At 39.4% G+C, this 15,564-nt stretch overlaps 1 long non-coding RNA gene across 1 annotated transcript in view; it reads left to right on the top strand.

Moving 5' to 3' along the window:
- LOC136406071 (uncharacterized) overlaps nucleotides 1-15,564 on the top strand; it is a 180,419-nt gene that overhangs the window by 5,848 nt on the left and 159,007 nt on the right. The window contains exon 3 of the long non-coding RNA XR_010751620.1: nucleotides 8,285-8,410. This is a non-coding gene — a long non-coding RNA (uncharacterized lncRNA). The remainder of the gene's footprint in view (nucleotides 1-8,284; nucleotides 8,411-15,564) is intronic.

Genomic DNA, 15,564 nt, shown 5'->3' with positions numbered 1-15,564 from the left:
GTCCACCACGGAAGCAAGTGCACCATCACCGGTACCTCTTTAAATGACTGTACCTTTATTTCTGGAGTCTCAGAATGGATATGAAAAGTATGATTGAGGATGTAGTGCTCTGCAGGTCTCAGAAAACACCATCTTCCCTCAAGAAGGGAAATGGCTCCATTTTGTTATCAGGAAACCGCTCTGGGTCACTACCACAGGTGTCATAAAAAGGTCTCCCCTTACTCTGTTTCAAGAAGTAAAGCATGGCTAGCTTCTGAGTTGTTGTTGTTGTTTTCAAAATAGCTTTATTTATGAAAATTTCATCTCTAACTCTAGCAATAGACAATTTCCCTTTGTTTTCCTTGTGCATGTCTCTGTGGCAATTGAATGGGAGCTTGGGACAAACTATTCAGAGCAGCTTCCTGGACACATCATTTTAAACTGCAGAGTCTCTTCGATTTTCATTTATATTTTAGTGTTTCCATATTGTCCAGTCCCAGAAAAACTTTTCTCAGAATTTGCAAGCCATTTTCGGCCTCTCTGTGTTTTTAGACTAAACATGTTTGCTGTATTTTTTTTAAGGCCTCGAACTAGAATTTACATTATCAGAATTGTTTGCCTACTTAGATCACATTCTCTAGACAGATCTCAACTCTTTACCAGGCTGCAGATAAATAAGCTTATATACAAAATCTTCTATTTATAAAATCTCCCTTTGGGATAACAGAGTGCTTTTCTTGCAGTTCAGAGGCTCCTGGCTTTGAATGCCTAACTTTGAGTATTCTTAATTACAACCATGAACATTCCCCAAAGGAACACCTAATCTATGGGGATGCACAATAAATAGTATATCACCTATATGATGTATGTGTTCCACACTGATTTTTATTTTTACTTTAGTTTTGTTGATTTTTATTTTTACTTTAGTTTTAGCTCTGCTCTGTCCATACATTTGGTGCCAGAGAAGCCCTTTATGTTATTAGGCTTTCACTGTAATGTCCGTGAGCCCTGCCAGTTGTTTATTTCATTCCATGCTCAGTCCTCTGGGTGTGTGTAAAGGACAGAAAGTAAGCTTCTTTCTTTTCAACCAGTATAATTTAAACTAGGCACATTTGTTGCACTCAAGCTTTTAGTTCTTTACTAAATAGTAATAATAATAATAACAAAGGGCTCTCTCTCTCTTTTTTTATAGGGTGGTTAAAAATAAGGGGAAACTTCTGCCTAGAGCAGAAGGTCTAAAATGAAGAAGGGACACCATAGAAAGCAGTTCTTTTCTTACCCTGAGCACAGACTCTAGCTTTGTCCAGACTCAACTGTCTTCCTGCCATCATGTCCCTGTCTTGTTAGGAGCATGTATATATATTGTTTGCTCTCCAAAAGAGGAGTGTATTTAGAAAGCATACAGATAAGGCAAGAAATTGTTTTTCTCTTTTCAAAATTCTGTACAAAAAGGGACTTCATTTATTCTCTTGGTGTCTTTTAAAGCATATATATATATATATATATATATATATATATATATATGCTCTGCCCATCTGAGGCTGTTGCTCTGTTGCTCAGTAACCAAACTATTTTAGCACCTGAGGCAAGGCCATGGAGCCATCCTCAGTGCTCAGGACCAACTTACTCAAACCATTTGAGCCATGGCTGCAGGAGGGGAAGAGAGAGAGAGAGAGAGAGAGAAAAGGGGAAGGAGTGGAGAAGCAGATGGTCACTTCTCCCGTGTGCCCTGACCGGAAATCAAACCCAGGACTTCCACATGCTGGGCTGATGCTCTACTGCTGAGCCAATGGGCCAGGGCCAATTTATTTTTTAAGGTATAAATATTTTAGTCTTTATGTCAGTTCTGACTTCCTATTATTCATTTTTTCTTTTCTTCAACAAACATATATCAGTCATCTGTAAGTCCTGGGTGTGTCCTTGACCCTGGAAGTTTTGTAATAATTAAGGCAATATGTGAGAACTTAAGGGCTTTCTATTTTTGAATTGAAGAACAAACATGTAACAAATCAGTATAATGAGCTATACAATAAAATATCTTAAGATAAATGAATGCAAGACAAAATTATTGGGTCCCATGGGACACAAAGTAAAAATGGTCTCAGTATGATTAGAATGGAAGCAGAAGGTAGTTTCTGAATGTTGTAAGAGAGACTGGACCCCAGAAGTAGACTTTTACATCACAGTACTTTAATAGGTGGGTGTAAGTGTTACATTTTAGTCACTGCATACTTAGGAAAAATTGCCTGAGCACTTTTCATACTGATTATTGAAGAAGAAAGCAGGCTGAGCTCCCAGTCCTCTAGAGGCGAATGCTGACATGTTCACGCCCCTCCCTCAGCATGGTTTCAGTGCTTAAGGGAAACACTCTAAATAGTTGAGATGCTTCAAAAGCTGGGCTATGAAGTTAATCCATATTTTTCTATAAATATTGCCAAGCACAAAAGACCGTTGCTATTTTGAAGAAGAAATAGGAAAGTTGGTGATCCTTTTGTGCAGCTCTGATGAACATGGATACTCTGAGCTACATAGAATCTTTTTCCCTTTTATTAATAAAAAAGATAATCCAACATGATGAGAAGCCTTAGGAAATAGATTTTCTTTCAGATTTTTAAAATTAGGTTAAAATAAAAAACAACAACAATAATAAAACCCTTTCAACTTTGTTGAAAATTTCCCCTGAAAATATACCCCTGAACACCAATTGCATTTTTGTTACACTGGAAAGTAACATGACTTCACTGCCTCTACCCCATGGGTTGCCAAAGCAGAAGCTGAAATTACTTTGTGGCCCGCCACCACGGAGAGAAAATGGCTCCTCTCTCATAGCATAAGGCAGGCCTCAATCAGCCTAGCTCACTTGCCCCCTGGTTTAAGTATAGCTCAGGAGCTCATGCTAGGTGGGGTTGTTGCTAAAAGGGACACACTATTTTCCACCAACAGCTTGTGGGACACCCAAGTAGGCCACCAGTGTGTTGGGGAGAACCAGAAAAACAAAGGTGTGAGGCCTCTCCTCCCACTCCACCCTCCAATTGCAGGGTTATCAACCCAGGACTCTGAAACAGGCCGTGGCTGCAGGACTTGGGGTTTGGATGAGGGAGCAGGAGGGCGGGAAGCAGCGCTGTAGAAAACCCAGCCGATTAAATGTCCAAAGCAAGTTCAAGACATTTCAAAAGATGTTCTGTTAAAACAAAAACAAGACAAAACAACAACAACAACAAAACCCCACACAATGTTTTGCTTTCCATGACAAATTCATGAAACAGAACCTAGGGATTTCTCACAGTGCACGCAGGGGGATGGTGTTTCTACTTCAGGGCAAGCTGAATGAGAGACATGTAGCATGGCATATTGTTTTGCGAACATGAATATAGAATACGCCTAAACACTTAGGAACTCTTTGTAGTCATATCCTTTTTAAAAAAAAAAAACATGCAGCAAGCTCTCCTTCGTGTCCAAGGGCAGTTCTCAGCAGGGCGGCCTGGAAACCCAGGAGAGGGTATCACGGGCCGGCTTCAAGGTCTCCTGCCCTGCCAGCCAGCCAGACTTTCCCAGCTCAGAAAAACCACTTCAGTTTAACAAACGTGCTTGGCGGCAAATTCCCTTGAAGGAGTTTCCTGAGTGTTCCTTGGGCGTTCGTTAAGAGTTGTCATGTTAGAGCCCCTTTCTGGGGTCCAGGGAGCCTGCGTCCCCTTGCGATGGCCACTCTCCATCGGCACTGATTGCCAAGACCCCTGGGAGAACCCACAGCACCACACTGGATAGTTATACGAGGCTCAGTGCAGAGAGGAGGAATTTGAACGTGCCCAGAGAGCATGTTTGCAACATCCCCCCACAAGTAAAAAAACCCCTTCACCCCAGGTTCCCGTGGCAGCGAGGGGCACTGGCAGCTGACCAGAGGGTCAAGATAATCAAGACACTATTTGTAGTAGAAACAAAGAGTTTCTGCTCTGAACAGGATGGATGGTCCGATTCTTCTGATTCTGAAGGGCCCTTCCGCGTTATTGTTGTTTTTAAAATCCCTTTTGTACTTCTTCGCCCAGCCACTTTTCACCCATTCAACTTCCTGTTCCTCTCTTGCATCCAGCTCTTTGTATGACTTGGCACCTTGGACCTTCACATGTCCAGAATACTTTCTGAGCAAATATTTTATTGAACTTCCTAAAAATACACAGGTAGAATGAAAATTTGGCCCTGTAAATAAAGTCGGTGGAGTGCTTATATTTACTAGAAAACGTGCATAACTCTGCCGGTGTAGGGTTCTCTGATTCTGTCTCCACTGTGACTCTTTCCAGTGTTAAAAATGCCATTAAGACAGAAATAAACTCATGGCATTTTCCACTTGACTTTTTGAACATCAATTTCCATAGTAATATATTTTGTAAGTTCAGAACAGTCGGTCCTGCCATACACGATGGTTATGTTCCTCAAAAATACTCTGTTATTAAAAAAAGAATCCCACAATGAAATGAATTGCTTTGGTAGAAAAGATATGATTCAGAACTAGAGAGATAACAAAGTGATTTTTTAAGTGGTTTTTGGGTGAATGCTTTAAAAATACCTATAGATGCTTAAACATACAATCGAAAGTTTATTGAGCAAATCCAGTATTTGATTACATCTAACTTTTTCTATTACTACCAATACTACTATCCTTAACTCAGGATCTTTACATATTTTTATCATTATTTCTATCTCTCATCAGTAAGATAAAGCGCAAGAAGCCAGTACAAAAATATCTGTGTCATTATGGCAATGGCTTTCTTCTTACCTAGGAACTAATTCCTGTTCACAATTGTCCTATTACTTAAAGCAGTCTGGTGAAAGAGAAACGTGCTTCCTCACTAGTCAACTTCATTAGATCTAATTGGTTTTAGGGAAAGTTGTACTGCATTATAGATGCCAGCGCAAGTTATGAGTTAAAATGAACTATAATAAGTTGATTTTGGATCAAAAGGAGCAGCCTGTTTGAGGTTGAAATATTATCTAACTGTTGACATTCACTGAGAATCTCTTATTCCTTTGCATGCTATAAACTATTGAGACAGCAGCCAAAAATGGTCTTTTCTAAGGAATGCTTCATTTTTCTCCTGGGACATCAATTTCTATTTATTTTTTGTCTTTTTTTCTAGTGGGATTAAAATGATAAATAGGTAATTGCCTACTTCTAATTATTTATAACTGCATGTAAATAATGAGAGGGAGTGACCGTTTCAAATTCTGATGATCAAGATATATTTTTCAGTATATTTTCCAAGTCGGTGTGTAGGACTGCAAAGAAGTTGCATGGATTTAATGAGGGTGAACCAGGTATTGCTCAACAGCCTTTCCAAAAAAGGGAACTCTGAGTTAAAGGCAAGCAAGCAAAATTCCTTTTTCCACTCCTAACCGAGACCAGTTTACTTGCCAAGTGAAAACGCTCAAGTCCCAAGAAATACCCTAAACACAGAAAAATAAGCACATAGATGAATGCCTCCCCTTTTCCTCGTTGGTCTGGGGCAGACTGACAGCACCAGGTGGCAGCCCTCGGGAGCTGCCCACGGCAGATGTCCTACCTGACAGCCAAAAGCTGGCAGGAATTAAGCAGAAACATGTGCTTCCTGTGGAGGCCAACGGTCAGCAGGTGGGATCGGCAGACGGCGTTACTCAGCCCGTCCTCCTGTGTGGTCATCTGGGCCGCCTTCCTTGCGGGCACTCCGGGCCCGGAACACGACATTTTCTCAGGGCTGGGCTGGAAGCCGTTCAAATGCAATTACGCTGCTGCATGTTGTTGCGGAATAGATGACTTAGAGGCTCCATACAAATTGAATTTTGAGGCCAGCTTGAAATTATATTAGATTTGGAGGCTTGACGAAAGCCTGTCTGAATCCCCCTGCATTCCCCTTAGGGTCATCTTTCTTTAATCACTCACTAATGTTTCTCTGGTTAGGTCACTGATTAATGGATGACGTCAATCCTCTCCTCCACCCCTTTACACTACTGTACATCATGTGTTGTTATTTTGTCCTTTTGGTGGCTGTTGAGACAGCAAATATGAAATCAGTTTCTGGAAGCTGAAGAAATGGACATATCTTGTGTTGCTTTGTATTCCAAGTCTCAAATGCAAAGAGCTAAGACTAGCATGTGATAAAAGCTGAGGTGTGGCGTTTCTTCGCTGTTGTCTGTTAAGTACACTTCTACAAACTAAGGGAGAGCAAGAGAATTAAACAGACTCCACTCGTGAGAAAAAGAAGAACTTGCCCCCCAGGACGGGAAGTGCAGATGCCCACATTCAGATCATCACTTCATTTTTCTTGATATCTTCTGAAAGCAATAAACTGTAAATCTCAGAAAATTGTTTAAGGGACTGCAAGAAAGCTTCCTCCATCCATACTTTGTCTCTGCAAACTGGTAGCAAGTTACAGAAGTACATAACCAATGTATGTGTGATGTTATAATTTTCTGATGAATTATGGAGTCAGCTACGCTATGTACAAAAGCCCTTCCTTCCTTCCTTCCTTCCTTCCTTCCTTCCTTCCTTCCTTCCTTCCTTCCTTCCTTCCTTCCTTCCTTCCTCCTTTAATCATAGACTCTCTATTAGGTAACCTTCATAAGGGAAGCACAGCTCATGATGTCTTCTGCTTTCTCAGAGCAAAATAGCTTAGTCAGGAATATTCCTGAGCTGGGGAAAGGCAATGAATAATTTGATAGTTTGGGTGGAATTTGGGGGGAGGACTTAAGGAGACAGTTGACATAAATAACTGGGTAGCCCTCTTGACAAAACTGATGTTTCAGCAAACTTGCTGTCAAAGTGTATTTCTATAAAACATAAAGTGAAATGTATCTCACTTCCTATTAGTTTTAATTTGCATCTATTCAAGAAGCCTACTGTGTGTCAGGCTCAATGTGGAAAAGTGGAGATATATGATAAATGGGACACAGTCCCTGGCCTTAAGCAGATTATGGCTGAATATGGGGGACAGACAGGTAAACGAGTGATTTCAATGCATTGTATTAGGTGCCAAGTTTAACTGGTGGCACAAAGGAGGGCCTTTCAGCAAAGCCTTGGGAGCTTATTCCTTCGAAGGTCCTCACTGTTTTTATTATAGTAGTTAAAATGCTCAAGACTACTATTTTACATTTAAATTTTTCGAAATTTAACACACATATGTGTGTATGTACATTTTTGTAGTTTAACATATATACACAAAATTGTGCATCTATGTATATACATGTATGTGTACATGCATGTGTATGTTTTAGCCAGTTTTCGCTGTGGGCACACCCAGGTAATGTGCCCCAGATTAGCAGACAGAGCCTGGGAGTGCTCTGGGGGCCCCTTCGTGCCCTTTTCCCTCACCACCTCACTCCAAAGATGATGGCTATTCCAGTTTCGAATCTCATAGTTTAGTTTTGCTTGCATTTAAACTTCATATAACCAGACCATAATAATATGGAATCACAAAGTAGTACTCTTTTGTGTCTGGCTGATGTTCTCAATATTATGTTTGTGAGATTCATCCATGTTGTATAGCAATAGATTGTTCATTCTCCTATATAGCATTCTCTTCTGTGACTATACTACAATTTATTTACCAATTCTTCTGTGATGAAATCTGGGTTGTTTCCTGTTCAGGCTGTTATAAATATTGTCTCTAGGAACATTCCTGTAGATGTCTTTGGTGTACATATGTATTCATCGCTCTTGGGTATCTACCTGAGAGTGAATTTCTGGGTCATAAGGAACCCATGCGCTCAGCTCTCATTGATACTGCCGACCTGTTTCCAACGTGGTTTTTAGCAGTTTACATGGCGCCACCTGTGGACTTGAGTTCTGTTCACTCCTTACCCTCCTCAATGCTTGGCATTGTCTATTTTGTGTTAGCCATTCTCTTAGGTATGTAGTGGTCTTTCATCGTAGTTTTATTTATGAAACCTGGGAGTTCTTTTTTATTTTAAAATCAGACTGACATTCTCATGGACAATGGCTCTGCATAGGGAGCTGGGAAACTTGAGAAAGAGGAGATTCAGGGATTTAATGTGTCATTCTGGGGGACTTTGAGTGTTGTGGTATTGTTGCAACACTCAGAATTCTGAAGCATCTCTCAAATTCATGCCTCTTCTGTCGTCTCATCCTTTCCATCCTACATTTACCTCACCACAAGCTATCCCAAACTCTAGAAATAATAATAATAAGTGATAGTAATAACTGATCATTATGGTGGGCTACTATTTGCTGGGCACTGTTCCAAAGTACTCAGCACACACATATATTTAAACCTCAGAATTCCTTGAGTTAGATGGTGTCATTCTCTCCATTTTATAGGTGAAAAGAACGAGGCAAAGAGGGCGAGCACCTCATCCAGGCTACACAGGCAGTCGTGGAGCCTGGATCTGAGCTGAGGTGGACAGACTGAGCCCACGTTCTCAGCCGTTATACAACCCTATGCTGGTAAGTCTTGCAGCGTGCCCCTCTTCTCTCTAGTGTGTATGTATATCTTTCAGTGGAAGTAGATTAGGCCATCATGGTTACTTGGTAGATATCTTCGTCTAAAAAGAAAAGTGCTCCATCAATTATTATTTATTGAATATGTGTTCCCAGCTATTGTTAGACACTGTGGTGCATACAAGGCAAGAGTTTAATAAGATGTTACCCTTAAACAGAACCTGCAATATTCCCCATTTGTCTCCATCAATCATCTCATTTGACTTTCACAAAAGTTAACCGAGGAGAGAATTTGGTATCAAGAAGTTAAGTGAGTTGCCAAAGTTCAAGTAGTGCGTTAATGGCAGAAACAGGCTCTGAGCCTAGACTCCGGCCCTGGAATTTCCTGATGAACTTCAGAATCTAACACACAGAGACGGGTTTGTGTGGAAGGTGATAAAATGCAAAGGATAAAATGCTGTACAATCTGGGTCAGAAATACTTCCAGGTTCCACATGTGAATGAGTCTGTTACTTTGTAAGTCAAACCCATCTCCTGAGTTTAATTTGCATTTGCCATAGCATACTGTATTTTAATTGTTTTTCTCTCCAAATTTTTTGTTTATTTGGGGGGAAGTAGTGGTTATGTTCTTTAGTAGTACTAATACCTAAATGGCTTCATGAGAACTTGAATGACTAATGAACTTAAATATATCTAAAAGTTTGACTTAATTCTGGATAATAACCAATAATTAGCCAGAAACCATATATACATAGATACAGACAAGAGGGTGGCAATAGCCAGAGGGCAAGGGGAAGTGGAGGTAAGGGAGGGAGCAAAGGAGGGAGGAAATGGGGATAGAAAGAGACTTTGCTTGGGGTGGAGGGTGCATGGTGCAGTGTGTAGGTGGTGGTATATTGAACAGTATACTTGAAACCTGTGTGGTTTGGAGTATCATGTTATCCCAATAAATTTAAAATGATTTTTAAATAAAGGAATAAATAGTGAAGTCCTATTGTGTCTTTTGAGTCATAGAAGTTCACTCTTTCCAGTTAATTATCCCAGAAATCAAAAGAAGAATCTGTTATTAGTGACTTTTATACCATCTGGTGGACAACACTCTAATTTTCTTAACATTTATTCACTAGAGAAAACAAACCTAATTTCCATGTGCTACCATGTTGAAAATGTTGACTCTGGAAAAGGCAGTAAGTATTTCAGTGCCACCCACCATGCAAACACCTATGTCATATGTTGCTTCCAAACTTCCATCTGCAATGTTGACGGAGAAGGCAGGGTCAAGATGAAAATGTGCAACTTGCTGACTCTGCCACAGGGATATTCTCTGTTTCCTTGTGAGGACTGCTCTGAAAATGGAAAAACAAATCTTCCCAGACTTTCCCCACATTTCCTAAACTGCTCATAGACTTTGGTTTGGATTTGATAGGAATCCCTCGTCCTAACTACTTCCACTTGGCTCCCATGGAGACCCAGGAATTACCTACCACTTCTTTTTTAGAATTGAGACTCTTCTGGGACATGAATAGGTCATGAAATCATTTGGGGGGGGGGGGGCATGTAACAAACATTAAAATATTTAAATGAGAGAGAATAGAGTAGAAAAGAAACTATAGTGTCTTCCATTGACATCTGAGACTTGCTTCAGTTGGACGTGCATGAGGTGTTGAGTTCTGAGTCCCCATGTGAAAGAGATTTCTTGTTGTGGTGTGTCTGTCCCAGATATTTACCTCCTGTCCCTCAACTTCAAATCCACCCTCTATACACTGCTCTGTGGTGGTGGTATTGGGATTTTCCTTTCTAGCTGGGAGTCTCTGGTAAGTTATGCAAGTAGGAGACCGCTGGAGGGAGGTGAGGAGGTGGGAGGAGCAGAGAGGAGGTGTCCTTCCTGCTTTTCCAGTTCCGGTTCCATAGCATGGCTCCACAGCTACACTGGCTCCATCCCCCAGCTTCTTGTAGCTTTTAGCAGGAAAGATCTGGAGAAGAGGTTACAAACTGGTAGCCCATGGATGTCACCTGGCTGGCAAATGCATTTTGTTTGGCCCGTATGCTATTCTTCAAAATTTCAATCTATTGTCAAGATGTGAAAAAGATCATATTTCCAGGACATATTGACAATTGGAAACCAGGAAATTCTGGGTCCTTGTTCCCACAGGGTAGCGAGTCCTATGTGGGGAGCATTTGCTGTCTGGTTTTTCATAGTCCCCACGAGTCCTTTATGCCTGGACTTTTATTCTTTTCTTTATGTTGCTTGTCTGGCTCCAGTAGGCATTTGCATTTCAACTCTTGACTTAGAGGAAGTGACCTAGAGTAACACGGGCTGGAGGCAATGTGGCTACAGAAGGCAGGGAGGAGGAGGAGACAAAAATAGATAAAATAGATGCAGACTTCTTGGACAAGTGAACTAGAAGGTATGAGACAGCTGCCAAGGCCAAGGGCATTTGGGGAATGTATGAATAAGGGTAAATATGCTGTTTATTAAGTTGAGTTATATGATATACTCCCATTCTCCTTCTGTCTACAAGATTGTCAATAAAACTACTTTACTGGTGTGTGTGTGTGTATGTGTATGTGTGTGTTGCTTTCTTTGGTGCAGAGACCATTGACAGTGGGCTAAGACTGACCTAGTGACAGGTGGGATAGAGGGGAAATGGCTCAGGAAAGCCCAGGCACAGGTCAGTTATAGGACATTTTGAGTAAAATTTTTGAAGAAACAAGGTTTTTGAAGTACATAGCTATGGTACTCTAAATGTTTGGACAATGAATTGTAATTAATAAGACCAATTAAGTTTACCCAGTGAAAAATTACAAAAAACAAACCAAAAACCATTCTCAACTATTGCTTGATAAAGTCACTCTATTTTCACTAACTCCTCCACAGTTTTAAACTCTTTTTTAGAGTCATTTAGCATCAATCTCAAACTTTTAAATGTATATTAATTTGTGAATAACTAAATTATATGTATATTTTTGGCCTGACCTGTGGTGGTGCAGTGGATAAAGCATCAACCTGGAAACTCTGAGGTCACCAGTTCGAAACCCTGGGCTTGCCTGGTCAAGGCAAATATGGGAGTTGATGCTCCCTGCTCCTCCTCCCTTCTCTCTCTCTCCCTCTCTCTCTTCTCTCTAAAATGAATAAATTAAAATATATTAAAAAAATAAAATAAATTATATGTGTATTTTATCTACTGGCAGTGTTTGAACTGCAGGTCAAGCAACATTTGAAGTTTGAAGCCAGTTGTATCTTTGACTGGTTCAGTTATATTATCAGTCATTCCCTATTCTGCTCAAGACAGACTATTTTAATTTCTTTTTTATATTTGTAACAAAAAGTCCTGAAATAGTGTGCATATGTGTGTGGTGTGTTTGTTTACATGGGTATAAATAACAAAACTGATGTTATCCTGCATATGAAGGTTATAGTCTACTTTCTCTCTCTCTCTTTTCTTTTATTGAACTATAAAATTATATAGTTCTGAAACTACATGTATAAGACAATATAGAATTATATATAATTATACTTAACCATATAAAACTATCAATATATAAATAACCTGCCTAGCTTTAGTGAGATAGTTAGAGAATGTACCTACTTGCCTTCATGAAACTTTGTAACTTCTTTCTCAGCTTATACATACTTATTGAAAGATTTTTAAGCAAATAACTAATAATTTCAAGTCACATAAGATCATCTGTAATCCAATGCCAGAGGTAATCAATGTTAACATTTAGGCATCTTCAGCTAATATCAAAATCAATGGGGACGAACTAAAAGTTTTCCTCTAATATCCAGTGCAAAGCAAGGATTCCCACTCTCACCACTTCTATTCAACATAGTACTGGAAGCCCCAGCCAGAGCAATTAGATAAGAAAAATAAATACAAGGTCTCCAAAACAGAAAGGAAGAGGTAAAATGATTTCTGTTTGCTGATGACATGATCTATATGTAGAAAAGACTCTGCAAAACAAAACAAAACCCGTTAGAACTAATAAACACTCACTAAAATTGCAAGATATAAAATCAACAACAAATATCAGCATATTTCTACACTGTTGAACTTGCCACTGGCATCTGAAGTGGGAGGCAGTATTGTCACACTGTGGAATCTGATGCTGTCTCTAGATAAATAGTATCAGAACTGAGTTGAATTGTAGGACACCTCACTGTTGTCAAATAATTGCTTAGTGTGGGACAAATCTCACATATTGGGATTGGTGTCACAATATAGATCCAGAAGAAATGGAGTTATTCTCTGGAGAGATATGTGTACTTTCATATTCATTGCAGCATTATTCACAAAAGCCAGGACATGAAAACATAGTAAGTGTCGGTCTGCCAATGTGGAAATTGTCGTATGTCTATACAAAGAAATATGATTCGTCCTTAGTTTCTTTTCCCACATAACTTCAGTGTGGATACACACAGCCCCAGGAAGGTCTCTGGGGTATGACCTATTCGAGAATGGGAGCAATACCACAGAAAGAGAGTGGAGAAATCTGGTGTGAGAAACTAGGTTCTGGCAGTGTTTGAACTGCAGGTCAAGCAACATTTGAAGTTTGAAGCCAGTTGTATCTTTGACTGGTTCAGTTATATTATCAGTCATTCCCTATTCTGCTCAAGACAGACTATTTTAATTTCTTTTTTATATTTGTAACAAAAAGTCCTGAAATAGTGTGCATATGTGTGTGGTTTGTTTACATGGGTATAAATAACAAAACTGACGTTATCCTGCATATGAAGGTTATAGTCTAACTTTCTCTCTCTCTCTTTTTCTTTTATTAAATGAGAGGTGGGAGGAAGAGACAGACTCCTGCATGTGCCTGATCAGTATCTACCTGGCAAGTCCCCTATCAGGAGATGCTCTACCCATCTGGGGCCACTGCTCTGTTGCTCTGCAACCAAGCTATTTTAGTGCCTGAGGCAAGGCCATGGAACCATCCTCAGCACCTGGGGCCAACTTGCTTGAGCCATTTGAACCTGTGGGAGGGGAAGAGAGAGAGAGAGAGAAAGAGGGGGGAGGAATGGGTGGAGAAGCAGATTGTCGCTTGTCACTTCTCCTGTGTGCCCTGACCAGGAATTGAACCCAAGACTTTTACATTCCAGGCCGATGCTCTATAGCTGAGCCAACCAGCCAGGGCCCTACTTTCTCTTTCAAGTAATATTATATCATTAACAGTTTCTGGTGCCATAAGTAATCCTCAACAGCATGACTTTAAGGGTATATAATAATTACATCGAGTAGATGTGCCATATTTTATTACAACAGTTCCTACCATAAAACATTTAGATGACCTCATAAGCTTTCAAATATCTGTGTCTATTTCTTCAATTTCTGTCTACAATTATATATAATTCGCTTGTCCAAAATGGCTTTCTTCTTGTTTGGTCTGCTTTTATGAGCCCTGTGCTTTTTCACAAGTCTAAGACAAATCTATCATGTCCGATATATCCATCAAGTAATTCTTCCCTCCTTTGCTTAAAATTTCTTCAAGTATGACTTTCTTCAAGAAGCCTAACCTTAAAAACATAGCTCAAAACCACTCACTACAGTATTACTGACAGATGATTGGTTTTTGCCAAGTCACCCAAAGAAAACGATTTCTTGACTAAAAGGGAGAAAAGTATACATACCTGGTGAAAACATTTTTCTTGTGTTTCCTCACAAGGCTAGTACCTAGTGAGCATAGCATTGATACATAACAACAGCAAGTCTGTGATTACTAATTCGAACTTCTAGGTTGACAACTTCCTCCTCTTCAACTCTTACCATTAAGCCGTTCCTCAAGATCCTTTATTCATTCCAGAGGCAGTTTATTGAACGTAACAAAGAACCATGGCATCAATTCCTTCTTGCAGACACAGAGGTCTCTAAAAACCAACTCAGAGCCCTGGAATGTTGCAAATTGGTGCTGTTTCCTTTGCAACCAGAGGTTTGAACTGAAAGATTTGCAGCGTTGAATGGGGTGGGTTTCTTTATTTTGGCAGGCAGCTCCGCAGCATTGGGTAGGGATGAAGGTGATCATCTGTGTTGCATTATTTTCTTGCTTTTTACCTTAGATGTTGAGGTCCAGAGGAAGGGAGTTGATGTCCTTGGTCTCTGTGAAGCCCCTTTCCTCTCTTCATCAAGTTTCTGGCTGAGTATCCATTTAGTATTTGAATCATTCATCACTTTCTAAGAGTGTCTAGTTTCTGATCTGTAAAATGGAGCTAAAATGATTCACAGAATGTCAGTGAAAATCAAAGAACATAACACATGTAAATGCTTAGAACTGATGAAAGATTAAAACTTTGTGGGCTAACTTAGAGAATGGAAATCTATAATGGTTCTGAAGGGTTTTTAAAATTTGTACTTTATTGAGACAAAATGATCTAGAATGGACAAATTCATAAAATGGAATAAAAAAGCTATTTAGTCTTTATTAAATAATAGTACTCTTCAAATAATCTTCAATATAAATATGGTTTTACCTTACTATAACTCTTATTCAAGTATAAACTAAATGAAATCTCTGTATTGACAGATCACATTCTTATCAAATGGGTGGAATAATCCTCTTTGTGTAGCCTATTTTTGTTGTTATTGTTGTATCATAATCATTTATTGGTAATAAGTGCCTTAAAGAAGACTAACAGAGACTTCTCAATTTCTTTGTCCACAATTACATAACATTTCTCACCTGTATTTCAAAAGAAATTTGCTTTCTTAGATAATTTTAGTAAACTGCTCAGATCTAGTTTCTTTGTAATCAATCCCTGTTTTCTGTTGAAACTTTTCATCTTTTCACCAATTTTCCCCTCTTTCCCTTTAATTTATTTGATCTATTAGAACTGGTTATTTCAAAGCCCTATGTGCTAACTCCAATATCTGAATCATTTAAATATCTCCTACTGTTTTGTTTTATTTCCTTGATTATTAGCCACAGTTACCAACCTCTTTACAAATCTAGTAATTTTTAATTGTGTGACAAACATTGTGTGCAATGATCGTTAGAAGCTGGAGAAGATACTTTCTACCAATTATCTTCCCATGTTAGGAAGATAGTGTTAAGGACAGATTACCTCATTCCAACCTGCATTATGCTGAGTTGGGACTTGGCTGCAGGTATATATGACTTAGTTCGAATCAGTTCACCTATGCTTCTCGGCATGTTCTTTTAAGGCC

The sequence above is a fragment of the Saccopteryx leptura genome, chromosome 1 (genome assembly GCF_036850995.1).
Source record: "Saccopteryx leptura isolate mSacLep1 chromosome 1, mSacLep1_pri_phased_curated, whole genome shotgun sequence".
In the NCBI taxonomy this organism is placed as follows: domain Eukaryota; kingdom Metazoa; phylum Chordata; class Mammalia; order Chiroptera; family Emballonuridae; genus Saccopteryx; species Saccopteryx leptura.
This window is presented reverse-complemented; position numbering and strand designations above follow the sequence as displayed.